Genomic DNA, 20590 nt, shown 5'->3' on the forward strand with positions numbered 1-20590 from the left:
GGTACATTTTCACATACAAATATTAAAAAAAGAAAAAGCAGATGAAATATTAACTTATACCAGAAAAAAAGTAAGCTGTTTCTTCAGAAGTCTTTAATTTTGTAATTGTAGATTGCTTCTTTTTCAGTTACAAAGTAGATTAAGAAATAAGGATAATGTTCAAACAAATCCATGTGTGGTTTTTAGGAAGAGGTTACATAGTAACCAGTTTTCCAAGGAGTCATGATTCCCCAAATCCAAGAACAGTTACTGTACACCTTGTCCTATTTTGTTTGCTTGTGTTTAATGATAATATGAGGGATGGGGGGTTAGTTGATTGGCAGAATTCCTAAGGGTATCTTTTGCTTTTAGTTTTTTAATTTTTAAAATACTTTTATTTTTGGTTAATGTGTATTGTATTGATTTGGTTGTCAGAAACAGAAATGTAGTCTTTCCATGGGTTCTGTTTTTGATAGCATACAATACTAGTTCAAAAACTTAGGACATTCAGAGCCACCAAAGGTTCATTTTCTCTTCCAATTATTTAAACATTTTTTCTTTTTATAAAATATTATAATATAAAATATTAATCCTCTGTATTATAGTCACTATTTAAGCTGACTTGTTTTGCCTTATTACAGTCTGTATTTGACAAATTAAAAACATTCTCACCATCTAGTTATGTAACCATTGATGACATTTCATATATTTAGGGTTAAAACTATTCAGTATGTAGATATACGTTTGTTTTCACAACGTTCAAAAATTTAAAATATATAATGTTTTTTTGCGACTTTTTTTTTTTTTTTTGCAGTACTGGGGATCGAACTCGGCCTTGTGCTTGCGAGGCAAGCACTCTACCAGCTGAGCTATCTCCCCAACCCGTTTTGTGACTTTTTAAAACAATATATATAATCTTAACATTTTTGAATGCTGTTAAATGATTTTTTACAGCACTATTCTTCTTTTTCCTTTAATTTTTTGTTTGTTCTTTTTAGTTATACATGACTGTAGAATGTATTTTTACATATTATATACACATGTAATATAACTTCCCATTCTGGTTGTACATGATGTGGAGTTACACTGGACATACAACACTATTATTTTTTTAAATACTTTTTTTTAATTTATTTATTTTTATATGTTGCTAAGGATCAAACCCAGTGCCTCACATACGCTGGGCAAGTGCTCTACCCATGAGCTACAACCCCAGCCCCAACACTATTCTTAATGATTGCATAATACTTTTTTGTAACAATATGCCATAATTTATTTGGCTCTCATTAAATTGCTTCTAGTTTTTTAATTTTTAAAATACTTTTATTTTTGTTTTAATATGTATTATATTAATTGTACATATTAATAGGGTTTGTGTACTGATCGAATCCAACCACTTTTTATCTACTCACTTCTTCCTACCCTCCCCCACTTTTCTCATCCTCTAATAATTACTATTTTACATTCAGATTAACTGTTTGCTTCCACATATGGGAGAGAACATGTGGTATTCATCTTTCTGTGCCTGCCTTATTTCACTAAAGATAATCAAGTCCTCCAGTTCCATTCATTTTGTTGCAAGACAGGATTTTATTCTTCTTTATGGCTGAATATTGTGTATCATATTTTCTTTATCCATTCACCTGTTGTTTGGTACCTAGGTTGATTGCATATCCTAGATATTGGGAATAGTGTCACAGTGAACAGGGTTGTGGTCATACAGATATCTCTTTGGTAGGCTGTTTTCCTTTCCTTTGTTTATATACCCAAGAGTGGGATCGCTGTATTATATTGTAGTTCAGTTTAGTTTTTTGAGGCACATCCATACTATGGAGATAATGGCTGTTCTGATTTACATTTCCACCAAGATGGTATGAGAGTTGCTTGTTCTGTACATCCTTGTCAGCATTCGTTATTTTTTTATCTTCTTGATAATAGCCATTCGAACTCAGGTGAGATGAGAGCTTATTTTTTAGTTTCAATTTGCATAATGAGCATTTTTTAAATATATTTGTTGTCCATTGGCATTTCTTCTTTTGAGAAGTAGCTATTTAGATCACTTGGTCCATCTTTTAACTGGATTACTTGTTTTTTGTTTTTGTTTCTGTTAAATCTTTTTGAGTTCCTTATATACTCTGGATATTAATCCTCTGTTTGTCTAGTTCTTCTTTTGTTGCTTATGTTTTTAAGGTCAGATCCAGATAATCAGTGGCTATTATTGCCTTGAAATGTTCTTTCTACATTTTCTTCTAGTAGTTTCAGAATTTCAGGTCTTACATTTAAGTCTTTGATCCATTTTTGTACAGAGTAAGAGATAGGGAACAAGTTATAGTATTTTGCCTATAGATAATCCAGTTTTCCTAGGATCATGTATTGAAACAATGTATGTTTTTGACCTTTATCAAGAACCAGTTTGCTGGAGTTAGCTCAGTGGTAGAGCACATAGCTAACATGCATCCCCAGTACTTACCAAAAAAATTAGTTTGCCGTAGTTGCATAAATTTATTTCTGGGAGCCTTTATTCTCTTCCACTGGTATATATATTTCTGTTTTTATGCCTTTACTATCCCTTTAAATCAGGTATAATAATGCATTCAGGGTTTTTTGTTGTTGATGTTTAGGGTTACCTTGGGTATTCAGGGTCTTTTGTGGTTCCATATGAATTTTAGGATTGTTTTTTCTAATTTTATAAAGAATGTCTTTGGTATTTTGATAGGAAATAGTGCATTGAATCTGTAAATTGCTTTGGGTAGTGTGGGCATTAGCAGTGTTAATTTTCCTAATATATGAACATAGGAGCTCTTTCCAATTTTTTACATTTTCCTCAATTTCTTTTATTAATATTTTATAATTTTCATTTTTGAGGTCCATCTCTTCATTGGTATTTAAAATTATAATTGTTGTGAATGGTATTGCTTTCATGATTTCTTTTTCAACAAGTTCATTATTTGTGTGTAAAAGTACTATTGATTTTTGTATATAGAGTTTATAATTCTACAACTTTACTAATTCACTTATTAGTTCTTATAATCTTTTGGTGGAACTTTTAAGCTTTTCTGTGTAGAGAATTATATCATCTTCCTACTTTTACTTCCTACTTTCTATTGATATGGTTATTATTTCTTTCTGTTGCCTAATTGTCTCTACCTAAAACTTCCAGAACTATTGAACAAGAGCAGTGAGAGTGGGTGGACACAGTTGCTTATCTTGTTAAAATCTTAGTGGAACTGCTTTCAACATTCCCCCATTCAGTATGATGTTGGCTATGGGTTTGTTTTAAGCAGCCTTTATTATGTTGAAGTACCTTTCTTCTATACTTGATTTTTTCAGAAGTATTTTTGTTGTTGTTGTTTTGTTTTGCAGTGCTATATTGCTCAGATCCTCATATTTACTAAACAAGTGCTCTACCACTGAATTACATCCCCAACCCTTTTATAAATTTAATTTTAAAACAGGATCTTAAGTTGCCCAGTTTGATCTAGAAACTGTGTACCTTGTGCCTCAGTCTCCCAAGTAGCTGGAATTACAGTCATGTACTACCATGTCTGGCTCATTCCCAGCTTTTATTGTGAAAGGATATTGAATGTTTATTGATTGGCCTGTGTTGAACCATCCTTGGTTCCCTAAGACAAATTCAACATGATTGTAGTAAGTGATTTTTTTGATGTGATGTTGAATTTTATTTGCTAGTTTTTTTTGTTTTTGTTTTTGTTTTTGCTTTGTTTTGTTTTGTTTGAGAATTTATGCATCCATGTTCATCAGGGGTATTCATATATAAATTTCCTTTTTTTGTTGCTGCCTGATTTGGTTTTGGTATCAGGGTAATGCTGGTCTCATAAACTAAGTTCGGAATGGTCCCTCTCTTTCAGTTTTTTGGGATGGTTTGAGAAGAATTCGCTTTAATTCTTCATTAAATGTCTGGTAATATTCAGCAGTGGTGCCATTGGCCCTAAGCTTTTCTTTGTTGGAAGTTGTATTTATTATTGATTTAATCTCACTACTTCATATTGGTCTGTTCAGGGCTTTTAGGTTCAATTATTCTAGGTCACTTTTGTCCAGAAATATCCATTCTTCTGAGTTTTCTAATTTGTTATACAGTTTTTCCTAATAATCCTCTGTTACTTTGGTATAAATTATAATATCTCCTTTTTCATTTCTGATTTATTTGAGTCTTTTTTTCTTGGTCTAACTGGCTAAAGGATTGTTGATTTTGTCTTTTCAAAAAACCAACTCTTTATTTGGTTGATCTTTAAGACTCTACTTCATTTATTTCTTTTGATCTTTGTTATTTCCTTCCTAATTTCTGGGTTTTTTTTTTTTTTTTTTTTTCCCCCTAGGTCCAGGAGATACAGTGCTAGGTTGTTTATTTGAAATCTTTTTTTTTTTTTTTTAATGTAAGCGCTTATTGCTGTAAATGCCTCTCTTAGTACTGCTTTTACTGTATTTCCTAAGTTTTGCTGTGTTGTGTTTCCATTTTCATTTATTTTGAGGAATTTTGAAAATTTCCCTTTTATTTCTTATTTCTTTAGCAACATAATGTTCCTTCATAATGTGTTGTTCATTCTCCACTTATTTGTATAATTTCCTTCACATGCTTGTATAAGTTTATTTTGTGGATTTCTGGTTTTATTCCACTGTGGTCAGAAAAGATACAGAATACAATTTCAGTATTCTTGAATGTTAAGACATTTTTTGGCCTAATATGTGGTCTATTCTAGAAAAAGTTCCATATGCTGATGAAAATGGTAAGTGTTCTGTAGTTATTGGGTGAAATGCTCTGTCAATGTCTGTTGGGTCCATTCAGTCTATAATATAGTTTAATGTGTCTTTGTTGTCGTTTTGTCAATCTATTCATTGATAAAAGTGGGTGTTGAAGTCCCCTACTATCATTGTTTTGGAACCTTTGGCCCCCTTTAGATCTCATAATATGTATTTTTTTATTAAATTGGATGCTCGGGCATTAGGTACATATATATTTACAAACATTTTATCATTTTTTCTTTTTTATATACCAGAGATTGAACTCAAGGGTTCTTTACTACTGAGCTATATCCCCAGTCTTTTTCACTTTTTATTTTGAGGCAGTGTCTCTCCAAGTTGCTAGGGCTCTCACTGAATTGTGAAGGCTGTCCTTGAACTTGTGATCCTCCTGTCTCAGCCTCCTGAGGTACTGAGATTACAGGCATGCACCACCATGCCTGGTCATTGGATCTTGTTGAATCGATCCCTTAATAGTTACATACTGTTCTTCTTTGTCTCTTCTTAGAGTTTTTGTCTTCATGTCTCTTGTCTTTTGTAAGTATAGTCACTTTTGGTTACTTTTGGTTTCTATTTGTGTAGAATTTTTCCTACACAAATGAATTTGTTACAGTGAGCTTCTTGTAGGCAGGATATCATTGTCTTTTTTTTTTTTTTTTTTTTTTTTTAATGCATTCATCTAGTCTGTATCTTCTGTTAAGGTTATTGTTGATAGGTAAAGACTTAATCCTCTCTTTTTGTTAGTTTTCTTCCTTTTTTTTTTTTTTTTTTTTTTTTTTTTTTTTTTTTTACTGGGGATTGAACCCAGGACCTTTTTCATGCAAGGTAAGCACTCTACCTACTGAGCTATATCTGCAGCCCTTCTAATTGTTTTGAATATCCATTTTTCTTTATGGTTCAACTTTGTGATTTGGTGGTTTATTGGCAAGATTTGATTATTTCTATTTCTGTTTTGTGTACTGCTCTTCCAGTGTCGTACTTTCATGTATTTGCATAATGGTGGTTATCTTTCTTTCACTTCTGAGGACTCCCTTAAGCAACTTTTGTAAGACTGGTCTTGTGGTGATGAGTCCCCTTAATTTTTACTTTACTCATTTCTAAAGGATAGCTGTGCTCGATATGCCTGTAAGGTATCTACTAAGAAATCTGCACTTAGTCTAATAGTGGTACCCTTAAAATGTACATGGCATTATTCTCTTGCAGTTTCTTTAATTCTCTTTTTCTTGTACTTTTGACATTTTTGATAATTATGCCCTTGTGAAGATCTTTTCTATTCATGTCTTTGGGCCCTGTAGGGCTTCTATACCTAGATGTCCATATCTTTTGCAACATTTCTTAAACTTTATAATATGAACAACTTTAAATACTGTTAGCTGTTTTTTTATAACATTATGTTTTAAAAGGGGGTCTTGCTATGTTGCCCAGATTGATCTTGAACTCCTAGGCTCAAGCAGTCATACCCCATCCACATCCCAAGTAGTTGAGACTATAAGCAAGTGCCACTGTGCCCAACCATAACATTATGCTATTTGGGAGGTTTTGTGGGGGTACCAGGGATTGAACTCAGAAGCACTCAACCACTGAACCACATCCCCAGCCCTATTTTATATCTTATATAGAGACAGGGCCTCACTGAGTTGCTTAGCACCTTGCTGCTGCTGAGGCTGGCTTTGAACTTGTGATCCTCCTTGACTCGGCCTCCAGAGCTTACAGGCATGTGCCACTGCCCCTGATCACATTATTCTTAATCATTGCATGAGACTCCATTATAATAATGTGCCATAACTTGTTTATTCAGCTTCCAGTGTTTGGTCATTTAATTTTTTCTAGTTTTTCATTTTTTTTTAAATGAGTTGTTAAGAAGTTTATTTGTGGAAATATATACCCACTTCTTAATTTCTTGAGGAAAAAAATAGCAAGAATTGCTAATTAAAGTAACTTTAAAACTAGTTGACTCTCCTTGTGTAAGCTGGAGAGTACAGCTTGTTGTGTTTTGATTTTTTTCATTTATTCTTGTCTCAACATTAGTGTGTTCTGTTCCCAGATTTTTGTTGTTGTTGTTGTTTTTTTTTTTTTTTTTTTTTTTTTTTTTTGGTATCGTGTTGTAAAGCCTGAACAGATACCATATTTTCTCTGGATGGCTGTGGCTTATGCTTCTGGGTCTTTTGCTTTTAGCTCTGTTGTGTGCTAAAAAAAAGTTTTCTTTTGTATGTACTGGTCTTCCAAATGGAGCAGAATAGAGCAGTAGGCACACTGCTTGGGATTGTTTACTAATAACTCTTGAGTGTGATTTTTACACATTAGGCTTACACAGTTAGTGTTATTTATTTTACCAAATAGTGTCAGAAACTTGACAAATCAGAAAAATGAGAACTAAGTTGATTCAAGTTGGACAAGCTAATTATTAACATGAAACCAGGTTAGAGAAGGCATTTTTAAAAGATCATATTACTTGCATTTTCTCCTTAAATTAATAGGGTATTTTTCTTAAAAGCATATATTTCAGGCAGTTTAGAAAAATGCAGCATTGAGAGGCTTTCATTAACTTTTTTTTTTTGCATTGCTGGGGGTTGAATTGAGGGCCTCACACATGTTGGGCTAACACTCTGCTACTGAGCTGTATCTACCCAGCCCTTCCTATTTAATTTAATTAATTTATTTATTTACTTATTTATTTATTATATTTTTAGTCCTAGATGGACACATGCCTTTATTTTATTTATTTATTTATTTTTATGTGATGCTGAGAATTGAATCTAGTGCCTCACATGTGCTAGGCAAGCACTCTACCACAGAGCCACAACCCCAATCCAGCCCTTTTTATTTTTAGACTTGGTCTTCCTGAGTTGCCACGGGTGACCTCAAACTGGCAATCCTCCTGCATCAGACTCCCAGGTAACTGGAATTACAGACCTGTGACACCACACCTGGCTTGTTTTACTTTTAATTAATATTATCAATTATGTAAAATCTGTGCATCTGGCCACAGTGCCACCTACTGGCAATTGTTCTAGGTAATGACACTCCATCAAAAATCATAATAGTATTTTTGGAAGTAGAGAATTGGTTTTATGACCACTATAAGGCCCTTTTTTCCTCCATTTTCTCTTTTCTTTTCTTTTTTTTAATTTTAGAAAAAGGAAAAAGATGATTTATTGCTTAGACTCCTGTCACAAAGGCTGTGATTCTGCCCATCAGCAGGAACAAGGGAACAGAGGTGACTGAAAGGCTACATTCCTCGTGTGTTCTGTGTCTGGAGTTGTAATTCACTTGTTTATTTGGGAAATAGCCATTTCTGAGATTTTTCTGGTGCCATCCGCATAATCTAGATTACATTGTTCCTATGTTAGATATATACTCAGGGACAGATATCTACCTAGGATGGGGAAGAAAGGTAATCTTATTTCCTCTGAGATTAGAAAAGGGGAGAGATTAGGGAGGAGCAGGGAGAGAGGAAAAGAAAAACATGTCCATTTTAAAAATAAGTTGCAGTAGTAGAGCAGCAAGGGTTATATTCAACACATAAAATGGACCACACTTATATTTCCCCACTGTCAATTTCTACATTCCATTTCTATGGAAAAATGGGTGATAACATCTCCAATCTGCAGCCTCCTGAAAGGGGGCAAAGTTGAAAGAAGGATCACCCAAAGGGCATGAACAGTTAAGGGCATTCAGCCACACAGAAGTCCAAGGGTCCACAGTGGCAGATGGCAGGTGACTGGATAAGGCATACATAGGGCAAGGATCATGCTAAGAAAACAATAGACAGCAAAGCATTACTTTTTTGTAAATAATTACCACAAAAACAATTAGTATTTCAGCCAGTCTCTGAAAACCAGGACAGTAACTCATAATCTTATCAGTGAAAAAACAGATCAAGTTCATCAATGTAAAAGGTTAGGAAGATTTTTAGGTCTGTGAAATCAGATTCAAATTAACTCAGGACAGATTTTCGACTCTTGTGATCATTATCATTAGGCATTCTCACACAGAACCCTTCTTTTGTATCCTCCAGCTTTTCTTACTTTTGGTAGGAGTGACACAAGTGTACATCTTAAGTTACATTTAAAAAAAAAAAAAAAACATTCTTTTTCCTTTTAAACGTCCATGTAGGACTGTGCTTTTAGGCTATACTCTTGCCAGGTGTTTAAGATGAAGTTGGTCAGAATCGACCTTGTTCTTATCTACTCTTATTTTTTTTTTCCCCAGGGGATGGAGGAATTCTGGGGATTGAACTTAGGGGCACTCAACCACTGAGCCACATCCCCAGCCCTAATTTTGTATTTTATTTAGATACAAGGTCTCACTGAGTTGCTTAGTGCCTTGCTTTTGCTGAGGCTGGCTTTGAACTCTCGATCCTCCTGCCTCAGCCTCCAGAGCCACTGGGATTACAGGTGTGTGCCACCACACCTTGCCCTATCTACTCTGAAGAGTCAGCTGAAATTCTTCAGAGATCACTCTTGGGGACATGTGCCTCCTGGCTCCTTTTTAGCTCTCTTCTACCAGTGGTGCCACTTGCAAGGATGGGTTGGGGTCTGGCTGACCATTTGTGTCTTCTCTTGGAAGCATCAGGGACATTTCCATCTCCATTGACCCTCTTTTTTGCAGAATATGCACTAGTTGACTTCCTGTTCTCTATGGTCCTCTCAGTATCCCTGATCAGATCAGGTGACTCACCATAGTTTCAGGGTCCAGAGAGGGATCCCCTCATTCTTTCAGTCCTGACTGACAGTAGAGGGCAAGGGCCAAACTGCTGGCTCCTTTTCCTTGGCCCTTTCACTTCCTTGACTTTGGTCTCCAAGTTTTTGGTTTTTAAACACCCAGCAAACCAGTTTCACCAGTCTTAAAGAGGAAGTAACAGGTTATAATTTCAGTATCTGTAATTTTACAGATACCCCTTTCTTTCAGTTGGGGTTAGTATTAGTACTGGAAGTCAGCATTATATACTGTTTGTCCTGTAGATGATGACTTACTATCTTAAATTAACCCAGGTTTTTTTTTTTTTTCTTTTTAAGAAGCAGTACCTCTGCAAAATACTAACAGGCAAGAGTTAAAAAGTTTACAAGGAAAATACAAAATGAAATTAACAGAGCAAAAACATATTTAGTTTGTGTAATAGCTAGGAACCAAGAAAAATGACTTTTATAATCTTGAACGTTCACTTAGTTATATATTATGTTCCATGTTTGATATCACAGATATCTTTACAACAAAAATCAGTCTTTTGAACACAGTGTTAAATGAGCTGAAGTCTAGTCTATTTTGGAGACATTTTAACATGGAGTAAGGTGGGAGGCAGAGCCTTATCTCAGGTAAGGCGGGGTTCGTCACAAATAACCATGCAACATTACATCTGAAACATGAATCAAAGAAAGGCTAAGAGAGCTTTTAACTTTCTTTTTGTGGAAAAGTGGCAGAATGCTTCCATATTTTACAGTGTCACCTTTAAGCAGATCAGGATCTCCTTATTATCTTCCAAAACTGCATTTAAATTCCAATTCTAGTGTGAAAAGTAACACAAAATTGTATATGTAATTTATTGACAATGGGTTACTTTATCCAGCTATAAAACATCAAATGACATGAATAAATACCAACCAAATTTTTTTTTCTATACAAATCGAAGATCTTTGCTACAGATAATTTCAGTTTGGATTACACCAGCTTGGCAAAGTGCTCTCCTAAGCTTTACATTTACAGTAACAACAATCACAGGTCTGCATAGGTTAACAAAAATCAAAAGTTAACTTTAAATCTCTTACACATTTAGGAAACAGTGTTAATGATCAGAAATGGACTTAGTTGGAGCAGACACTGTTGAAGACAGTGTGGTCCTTCTATATCAGTTACAATGTATAAAAGAGAATACTTACTGGTTGTCCTACCAGTAAACTTACATAAACTTTCATTTTATAAACTTTTACATAACACTTAGACAGGCTTAGACATATAGTTTTCAGATGCATACATATAGCAAGTCACATGTATTTTGGGTGTCAACAATGTTGTTATAACCTAAAGAATATTTGTTTGTTTAACCAGTTACAAAGTAATCATTTAAGACTTTAAAACAGATACAAACCCTAATTCCTAATTCCCTAATTAGGTTTCCCCAAGCAATGAAACCTAACAAATACAAGAAAATTATCTCAATAGATAAGAGCAGGTCATTGTTTCACACTTTGCTTCATATCAGTACATTGAAGTTCAATTAACTGTGCTAATTATAGCCAATTTAATCACAGACAGACACAAACATTTTGAGATTTACCTTCCACAAACCTTCTGTGACTTAAACATTCACAACTTTACATACTTGGTTTTGCCCCCTTTCTTCTTGGACCTTAGCCCAATACTTTCTCGTCCAGAAGCATTTCTTTTACCTTTCAATTTTCCATACTAAATATATTTCAATACCTATAACTTTCTTTTATCTTTACTAGTTTTCTACCCTTTCTTAAATTAATATTCTGACACAGCCCTTACAAATGTTCTCTGTGCATTTAATTTACACAACACATTTCATCCCAGGTGAGGGTTAGACCCAGCATATACAAAACTGCCTTAATCTTTTTTCTCCCAGGTTGCATTCAAGGGGTTGGAGCACAGGATATTTTTGAGCCTGACCACAAGGCCATCAACTTTAAGTGAGTTCCCCACTATCAGTTGTACTCAGAGGCTGTTTTCAAAGTCTTTTCCTTATACTAGGTATATTGATACACGATGGAGGAGAGGCCCCTTCCATCCTTTTCTTTAGGTTTCCCTTGAGATCCTTTTGCAGAGACTGCCTACAAAACACAGGTTGGCCTTAGGTTTGTCTTTTTCTTTTTTGGGTGCAGTTATTTATTCTGCTAGTCTCCCCAGGCATTTAGTTTGATGGGATACTATTATAGCAAGAATTGCTTTGCCTAGCATGTATGAGGTCATGAGTTCAACCCCCAGCACCGCAAAAAGAAAAAAAGAGTAAAAAGAAAATGTGAATCAACATTATATCCTCAAAGCATATTGCCTATCAGAGAGAATAATAGCATTTGTTTTTTGATCAGCCTTCTTAGTTTTCTGTATAACTTCGGGCAGATTATGTAACCTTTCTCAGTCTGTTTTGTTTGGTTTTTGCAGTGCTGAGGAATTCTCAAGTCTGTTTTGATGTATCACTTATAAGTTTGCAAAAGACTTAAATGTCAGAATATATATAAAGGGTTTTGTCTAGTGTCTGGTGCTCTGAAAAAAATAATGTCAGCAGCTTCATATTGCTGTCGTTACTATTATAAATATTCAAAAGTTATCTTCTTATTGCTTGTAAAATGATATTTATCTATTGTATACCTCTGTTAGCTTTCCTATGGCTATGACAAATACCTGAGAAAATCAACTTAAAAGAGGAAAGATTTATTGTGGCTCACAATTTCAGAGGTATCACTTCATGCTTACTTAGTCCTATCACTTTGAGTCTTTAGCCAGGCAGAACATCATGGCAGAAAGCACATGGTGGAGCAGAGGTGCTCACCTCATAGCATTCAAGAAAGGACTTCACATACAAAATATGCCTTTCAAAGGCACACCCCACATGACCTACTTCCTCCATCTAGACCCCACCACTTTCCAGTACCAACAGGGGCTCAGGACTGAGCCTCTAGTACATGGCTGTGGAGGAATATTTCAGATCCAAATCATAACAACTGATGTAAAGTACTTACCAAAATATATTAAAGTAAATGAAAACAAGTAAGAATCAGACCAAAGGGAGAATAAATGTAGGAAAAAAAAAAATCAAGCTGGTTTGAAGTTAGTATAATGATTAGCCAACTACCCCTGTCAGCTTCTTCATTGGTAGGCATAACCTCTCCAGTGATCTTTATATTTTTCAATCCAAACCAATTCCTAAGTCCTTACAACCATCTATTTGCAGTAAATGGCAAAGTGAACTCTGTTTCAGAGGATATCTTGCAGAAGTCTTCATGTTGGCTCCATGATTTCTAGTGCATCACATTGCCATCAGTTGGAACATATTTTCTCTTCATGTCTTCTACCCACAAATTGAATGCCCTTTTAATCACATACTGCCTTTATGCAGTTTGAGGTGTAACAACAAAACTGTTTTCTTTTTCTTTTTTTTTTTTTTTTCATAATTTATTGGATAGAAGGTTCATTCTTACTATAGATCTTAGCTACCTTGGACCTACAGCTTTTTTTCCCCTTAAGTCAAGAATGTCACCTTTTTATTCAGAGAACTTTTATAGCTTTTCTTTAGCATATCTGAATTGCCAGCATTATCATCATTCTTCTATTTGGGGGCCATTATTAAATAATATAAGGCTTACTTGAACTCAAGTGTGACATACTATGACAGCTGATCTGATAGCCAAGATGGCCAGTAAGTCACTAACAGGAAGGTAGCGTATGCCACACAGATATGCTGGGCAGAGGGATGAGTCATGTCCTGAGAGTGAAGGAATAAATCAGAGGAGATTTCATTTTGCTACTCAGAAGAGTACATAATTTAAAACTTATGAATTGCATATTTCTAGAATTTTCCCCTTAATATCTTCAGACTATGATTGATCACGGTAATTGAAACCGTAGAAAGCAAAATTTCAGACGGGGGAGGAACTTTCTGATAGTAATTAACAAATCCAGTTGGTTAGCCCAAATATCTTACAATTTAGATTATGAAACAATTTCCAGACTATGGGAAGAAAGTAGTAGAATATAATAGAATTTGTGTGTACTGTGTCTTATCCTTTTAAATTTGGGGGGATTGTGTATTTCATAATGAATCCAAATATTTTTTCACTAATGTATTAATTTTTAAACAATATATGTTAGAAATGTATCACAGATTTTTTTCCCTATTTAGTGTATTATTTGAACAGATTTTGAGATTATATGTTATATAAGCCCTTGCCTTACTTGGCTACTACCTCTTCAGCCTCTTGTCTCCATTAGGTTCGGTGGTTTCTTCCTATGATCTTATTCTCTTTGTCTGGAAGGCTCTTAAGAGCTTTCTTACCTAATAACGTTTCTGAACTTTGATGGGGCCATTATAAATAAAGCTGCTATAAACATTTATGTACACATCTTTGGGGAACATCCAGAAGTGAGTGACAAGGTTAAATGATAAATGTATGTAAAATCTGTGCATCTAGCTGAAGTTTTTTCTTGCAGAATGGTGTTCCACCATGTTGTAACTCCCAAGACTCTATTCATCCATGACCTCTTTGGAGAAGCCCTCTCTGATCTTTTGTCTTGGAGTGCGTTTCTCTTCTTTGGTCCCATAGGATGTTACACATCACTACATGCAGTGTACTCATATAATTCAGCTCTATCCTTATGGCAACATACATAAAAATTTAACAACAGCTTATTAAAGAATTTTTAAATGCCTGGGGTTGGGAGTATAGCTCAGTGGTAGAGCACTGGTCTAGTATGTGCAAGGCCCTAGGTTCAGTCCTCACCACCACTACCCAAAAAGATTTCTGTGCTTTTTATTTTTATATAAAGTTAACTGTGGCATTTTAAATAGTACATAACAATGTTTTCAGATGAGTTGTATTTCTGGTGTTGGTACATACATAGAGTTAAATGATAAAATTAAGCCAGGACCAGTGAAAGTGAAACATTGGTTTTATCAAGGTCAAGCACCACAGTATACCTTTATTCAACCTGAAGTGAACCTCTGAAATATGAGGTATTATTCATACTCAGTTATTTTTTGTAGAAATATGATTGAACCAAATACAAATCTGGGCATTCCTCAAAGGTTTAAATTTTTGTTGGTATCTCCTTTCTTCTGCTACTGTATTTTTAAATAACAGTGTGTCAGAATGGATGTTTGATGTATTTGTTGTCTACTTAACTAGACCTCAAGTTTGTTAATAGACTAAATCATAACTTTTTCTTTCTTGTGGTTTCTGGTTGCCTTTTTATATTCTTAGTTGCAGAATAATCTTCTGGTCTTCTTCCTCTCTGTTGCCTCCATAACAGAACCTATACAGATATGAAGCCAACCTGGAAAGAGGAATTTTATGGCAGCATCATTGATCATAGATTTATACTTGGAGGGCTTCCTTTTGCTCAGACTTTCTGCATTTTTTTTTCCACCCAGACTTTTATTCTGAAACAGTGTGGTGGGTGATATGCTCTGAAATCTACTCTTTCATTGTAGTCTCACATTACTAATACACCAAATGTCTTTCTCATGTACTGCTTCCATGATTATAACTTCTGTTCCTCTCTCTTCTGCAGTGCTCCATATTTTGATTGGATTTAGAGCATTTTTTAGAGAGATTAAGGCATACTTGTCAATGCAGTTGAGGAAAACCTAATTATTAGGATACCAGATCCACTTAGCATCTTTATGATGATGCACTGAATAATGGCAAATGCTACCACTTGTTCGTGGTTGTGACCCCTAAAGTTTTTTTTTGTTTTTGTTTTGCCCAATGTGTTTTTTGCTTTTATGAATTCTGCACGCGTGTGTGGGTGTGGGTGTGTCTCTCTTATTGATCAATTTGTGTAGTGAGAAATAGGAATCATCCCTTACCTGCACATGAGAAAATAAGAAGACTTTAATGCAAGCATGTATGTGATTGCTAAGATATCTCCATAGAGCAGGAGTCAGGATGAAAGAGATACACACACGCACACACCTGTTGCATCATTCATCAGGAGAATTTGATTCAAACTATGTAAATTAGAGTCACAGATGAAACTGTCTACATTGTGAACTTTGTATTTGTATACTTGATCCATCCTGATTGTTTTTAATTACATTTGGTGTAAATATTTGTAGAATAAAGTGATGAATGAATAAACAATTTTTTATCACTTATAAACTCAAGAACTTTTTATTTTGAGCCTTTGCTATTATTTATGTGTATAAGACAGTGAGTAGTGATCATACTGCTACTCAGAAATTTGGAGTTCTACCTCTGAGAATCTGCAAACTTTTCTACATTGCTTTTCCTCTCATTATATTTACAACCTAGGGGACTTTGAATAGGTGTTTTATTCTTTGTGGTGCTATCTGTCTTAAAAATTACAAGAACTTACTCTTTTTGTTCATGGGTATCTAATACCTTCTAGCAGAATTCTGCTGTCTGCTGGAAAATAACAGAATTCTTGGTAAAAGGTTCTTATATTCTTGGTAGAAGGTATTTATACCTATTTAAGAGGGCACTAGAGTGATATAACTAAAATTAAGTAGAATAAATGCCAGTGTTGAGCAGACTTTTTTTTAATTTTGTAAAAAAAAAAAAGCTCATGATGGAAATATATATTATGTAGAGAAGTATAAAGAAGGAGCTCTCTCAAAACTGGAGCTAGTGACTTAAATGTATATGTTTTTGATTAGTTTAGATCTCTTAACTAATTAAATGCTGAATATTTAATTATATATTCTGTAATTTTCTTTTTCATGCAATTAAGTTTTCCCCAAAAGTATTATTTTAAACATTGTACTCACATGCAGCTTCCAATTTTTCTCCTGTTACATACAACTTTTATTGATAAATCTGTAAATGACGGATTACTTCCTTCTGATTGAGTCATAGAAATTAATAATTGTGGGGCTGCCATTATAGCTCAGTGGCAGAACACTTGCCTAGCATGTGAGAAGCCCTTGATCTGATCCTCTGCACCACATAAAGTAAATAAAACAAAAGTACAAAAAAATACCATAACATTAAAAAAATTAAGTTGCAGGATTTAGGGTATTTTTAGGTTTGTACATAAAAATTGCTAGCTTCTTGGCAGTTAAAAAACTTTGTCTCTATTATTGACCATGTATGAACCTTAGGAATGTTGGGAAAAGAGCAGGTCATATTACCCTTCTGGTTGTATGGAATAACTCTCCCTTTGTTAAAAGTGACACTGATTCCTACGGATATGCACAAGGAACCAGAATCAAAGATTTTTGTCATACTTGAAACACTTCACGCAGTAATTGCTAAAGAATACTCTTGATTATTGTTTAAGCAACTCAGTATTAACATATTGACATATACCAGCAGTCTGTGACAATGATTTGTGAAGGATTTCAGTTAGAAGGAATTAATAACTACTCAAACATAGCAAAGAAATTAATACTAGTTGTTATACCTTTTAATTTGATTTGATATCTGTTCAACTGAACTGTTTTCTGTATTTGACTTTCATAGCATTAGAAAATGTAGTACTTAAAATTAGAGAAGTAATAAAAAGGTAATCTAATGTAATGCAGACATTTACAAATGAGGCAATATTGATAGTTTAGTTTTACAGTGAGATTTTCTTGTATATACTATATATGGGTTTTTTAATTATTGGCATATTTTTGAAGAAAATTAATATGCTGTTTCAAAACTGTAGGTTTATGCATAATACATATTATACTTGACTGATTCCTCTTTTTTCAAAGTGTATTCTTTTTTGTGTGTATGAAAAACGTTTGATACAAACAGCCAGTGTAGTGGAGAGTAGAAGCATGGTGTGGTGCCTTTTATTGTTCCTTCAGTTTCACTGATTCTAATTATAGAAGCTTACATCACCTTAGTTGATGATAACAGCTTCTCTCTCTCTCTTTGCATTTTCTTTCTAGATCACTCCCTAAGGATAGGTCATATTTCATAGTGCATGTGTCCTGCTGGTGGCTTTGACAGGACTTTTTTTGACAGTATGTGGTAATCAGTTAGTGGACACAGATGACAGTGTGCTAAAGCACACTGTTTCTTATAAAATAGAATAGTATAACAGCCCTTTCTTCAGAAAAGCTAAGAAATAGATAGTATAGGCAGTTTGAAGGCAGGAATTCCTAAGAGGCACCAGTAATTAGAGTTAACCATGTCTGATAACTACAGAGATTCATTTCAGATGTTCATGTTAGGCATAGGACTGAAAGGGTGTTGAAAAGCTTGTTGTGTTCCTTTAAAAAGGCTGTATATTACCTCTGTCCACTGCAGTGTGCATCATTTATTCATTAATTTTTCAAACAGATTAAAGTGTTTTTACTATGTAGATCAGTACCTTTAACAGTTTATATTTCAAATACCAAATAATTGCAACTACATTACAGAAATGAATCCTGTTCATTTTATTTTATACAACTACAGAATTTTTTTTCTTTTGTTCCTCACCTTTCAAGTTCAGTTTCTCTAAATTGTGATTATGCTTCACTGTGCAGATGAAGATAGACTATATTACTATGCTTGAGATTAGTATAAATCTGGTTTTTTTTACTCAGTTTTTTCATAATGCCTAGAATGTATATCTTCTGATAACCTACCATAATCCATAGTAACCTTTTTCCTCCTTTCTCATCAGTGTTATTACTTACTGAAATACATCATTTATGTATAGTCAATTTAGTAGCTATCAGAACCTTATCTTTGATTTTCTATACATAATTTGAAATATTCCATTTTGTATTTTTGTTTATAGTTAATACAGTTAATAGCAATTTTAATAAGTATATAGCAATTACCTTTTTATAGAAGTATATTGTAATGGTTTGAAGCTTTGTAGTAGTGTAAAAGACCCTCTTAAAGATTTCATCAATATGGTTTAGTATCATGGCATTTCATGTGCAGGGGAAATGTATTCATAAATGGCTATTCTTTGGTGATGATTCTAGACAGTGTATAGATCGGGACATTCTCCTTTGTTGCAACTACTTCATTAGAATTGGTAAAATAACAAGGTGAGATCATGATAAAATTCTGTGCGATGTGAGTGAAAAATAGTTTATTCACCTAATTGTATATTTTCATTACTTGATAAATTACTATTCTCTCAAGGGATTTTCTTCAGTAATTAATTTAAAGGTTAAGTTGTTTTTGTTTTTTGGTTTTTTTTCTGAAGAAACGATTTTGTGTATCATAAGAATGCTGGTAAAATCATATGCTGAGTATAGAATTTGACCAGCTCGTTTCTTTTCATGGTACTGTTACACAGGGAGATTTTGCATGACAGGGTCATCATACAGTTTTTTCCTAGAATAGCAGAGGTGATTGGTAGAACAAGGAAAAGGATGATGTCATCTTCACTTATAAGCCAAACTAAAGAAAAAAAGAGTTTTGTTCCTTTATTGAGTTGGCAGTATACCTAACATATGGCATTAGTAGATTGTGTTTTATATGCTGTGCAGCAATTTTTTAAGCAGCTGAGAGATGACCCTCTTCCTTACTTAGCTTGAGGTCCTTTGTGTGATACTAGCATGTTTTATAAAATAGGAAAGGTTCCCATTAGAATTTTGCTTTTTGATTTGGCTGTAGTTTATCCTACCTACAACTGTATGTGAATATTGAATAATTATTGTCTGGCATTGAAATTGAATTTTTTTTAGTCCTGTTAGATTTTGAAGTACAAAATGTTTGTCTTTTTGCCAATTTATCTTCAGCCAAAGTTTGTCTTCATCCATGTATAAGTGCCTAATGTTTTTCTATTTTTAAAAAATGATTAATATATTTTAATTTATATTCAAACGCTTAATGTTTTAAATATCAGCTGTTTGAATTAAATTGAAAAAACACATTTGTGCTTGAAAACCAACCTGTACAAATTAAATATTCCATGTTTTACATTTAGAAAATTAGTCATGCTTATTTTATTTGTGAGATTTAATTTTATTTAAATGTGAATTTTGTGTATCACCAATTTTTTGTAGAAAACAATTCTTAAGTTTTTGGAATCAAGTTCACAATCACATATTTTGAAAGCATGATTTCTCCTTGTTCAGGATAATATCTAGTTTTACTTTGTTACATTCTAGTTATGTAAGTAGCCCCATAATTCAGACTGGCAGTATAGTGTTGTTCTAAAAGTGACTCAGATTTTGCCCGAGGGTATTAAGGAACTCCTCCCTTCTTACCCCTCCCCCGCTTTTTTGTGCCCATTGACAAGATGTTTCTTCTGTAGTTAGTGGAATCCTTTGTTAAAATTTGTCTCTTAGGTAATGAATCTCCTTTTATTTTACATACCCTCACTCCCAAAATTTAAAAAATTAGGTGAATAAAGAAAAATGGTTCTGTTACCTTAATCTGTTCACTGATTGTTGTTCTCGGAATTTTGCTGCCTGGACCTGTATTTTACAATTGGAAACTGTGTTTTCCTTTGGCCATTGAGAGGCACTATTATAAGCTTAAGTGCTCAGGTAGGAGTATCTGCAGTAGATGCCTTGTGGCAGAAACATGAAGAACAAGGGCGGGCACTAGAGTTATTGTTCTTTTCAGATGGGAGAGGGTGTGGCAAAATTAATATTTTTCTGTAATTTTTAAAGAAAAAATTGGACAAGTTTTTATTAATCCAAGCTCATTAGAAGCTGAAAAATGATTATTTTCTCCTTTTATTCCTTCTGAGTTTTGCTGACATCTTGTCTCTTTCTAGGAATTTAGCAATAGACCACAGAAAGGTACTATAGTGTATAGATTATTCTTCCTCAAAGGACTTTGGTTGCAGTACTGCATCTGTTGTTCAGTGTATTTTTTTTTTCAACGTTTTCTTGCAAAAATCAAATTGTAGTTATTTAAATATATAGTTCACATATAAGTCTTAGCACCAGTTTTTATACTTTTAATGTTAGAGTGGGCCTGAATATTATACCTTTCAGAACAATTGTTTGATAAATAGCAAGTTTCGTAAACAGAAACCCCTGAATTAGTAGTGTTAAAAATACACATGTGACAACCGAGTACTAGACTGCCTTATGTATTTGGAACACAAGAGTATCTCACCACAGCTGATTATTTTCCCTTGGGAGGACAGTGCAGTATTAAATTTGAATAATAATTTAGAAGTATGGCTTCTCAAATACAGCTTTATATCAGTGTACAGAATTGAAACTCAAAATGGATTTTTAAAACAAATGCAAAGGATA

The 20590-nt window shown here is 33.9% G+C and overlaps 1 protein-coding gene across 9 annotated transcripts in view; it reads left to right on the plus strand.

The window, feature by feature from the left end:
* Positions 1-20590, plus strand: part of Rapgef6 (Rap guanine nucleotide exchange factor 6) — a 212625-nt gene that overhangs the window by 98985 nt on the left and 93050 nt on the right. The window lies entirely within an intron of this gene.

This window comes from Sciurus carolinensis, chromosome 6, assembly GCF_902686445.1.
Source record: "Sciurus carolinensis chromosome 6, mSciCar1.2, whole genome shotgun sequence".
NCBI classification, from domain to species: domain Eukaryota; kingdom Metazoa; phylum Chordata; class Mammalia; order Rodentia; family Sciuridae; genus Sciurus; species Sciurus carolinensis.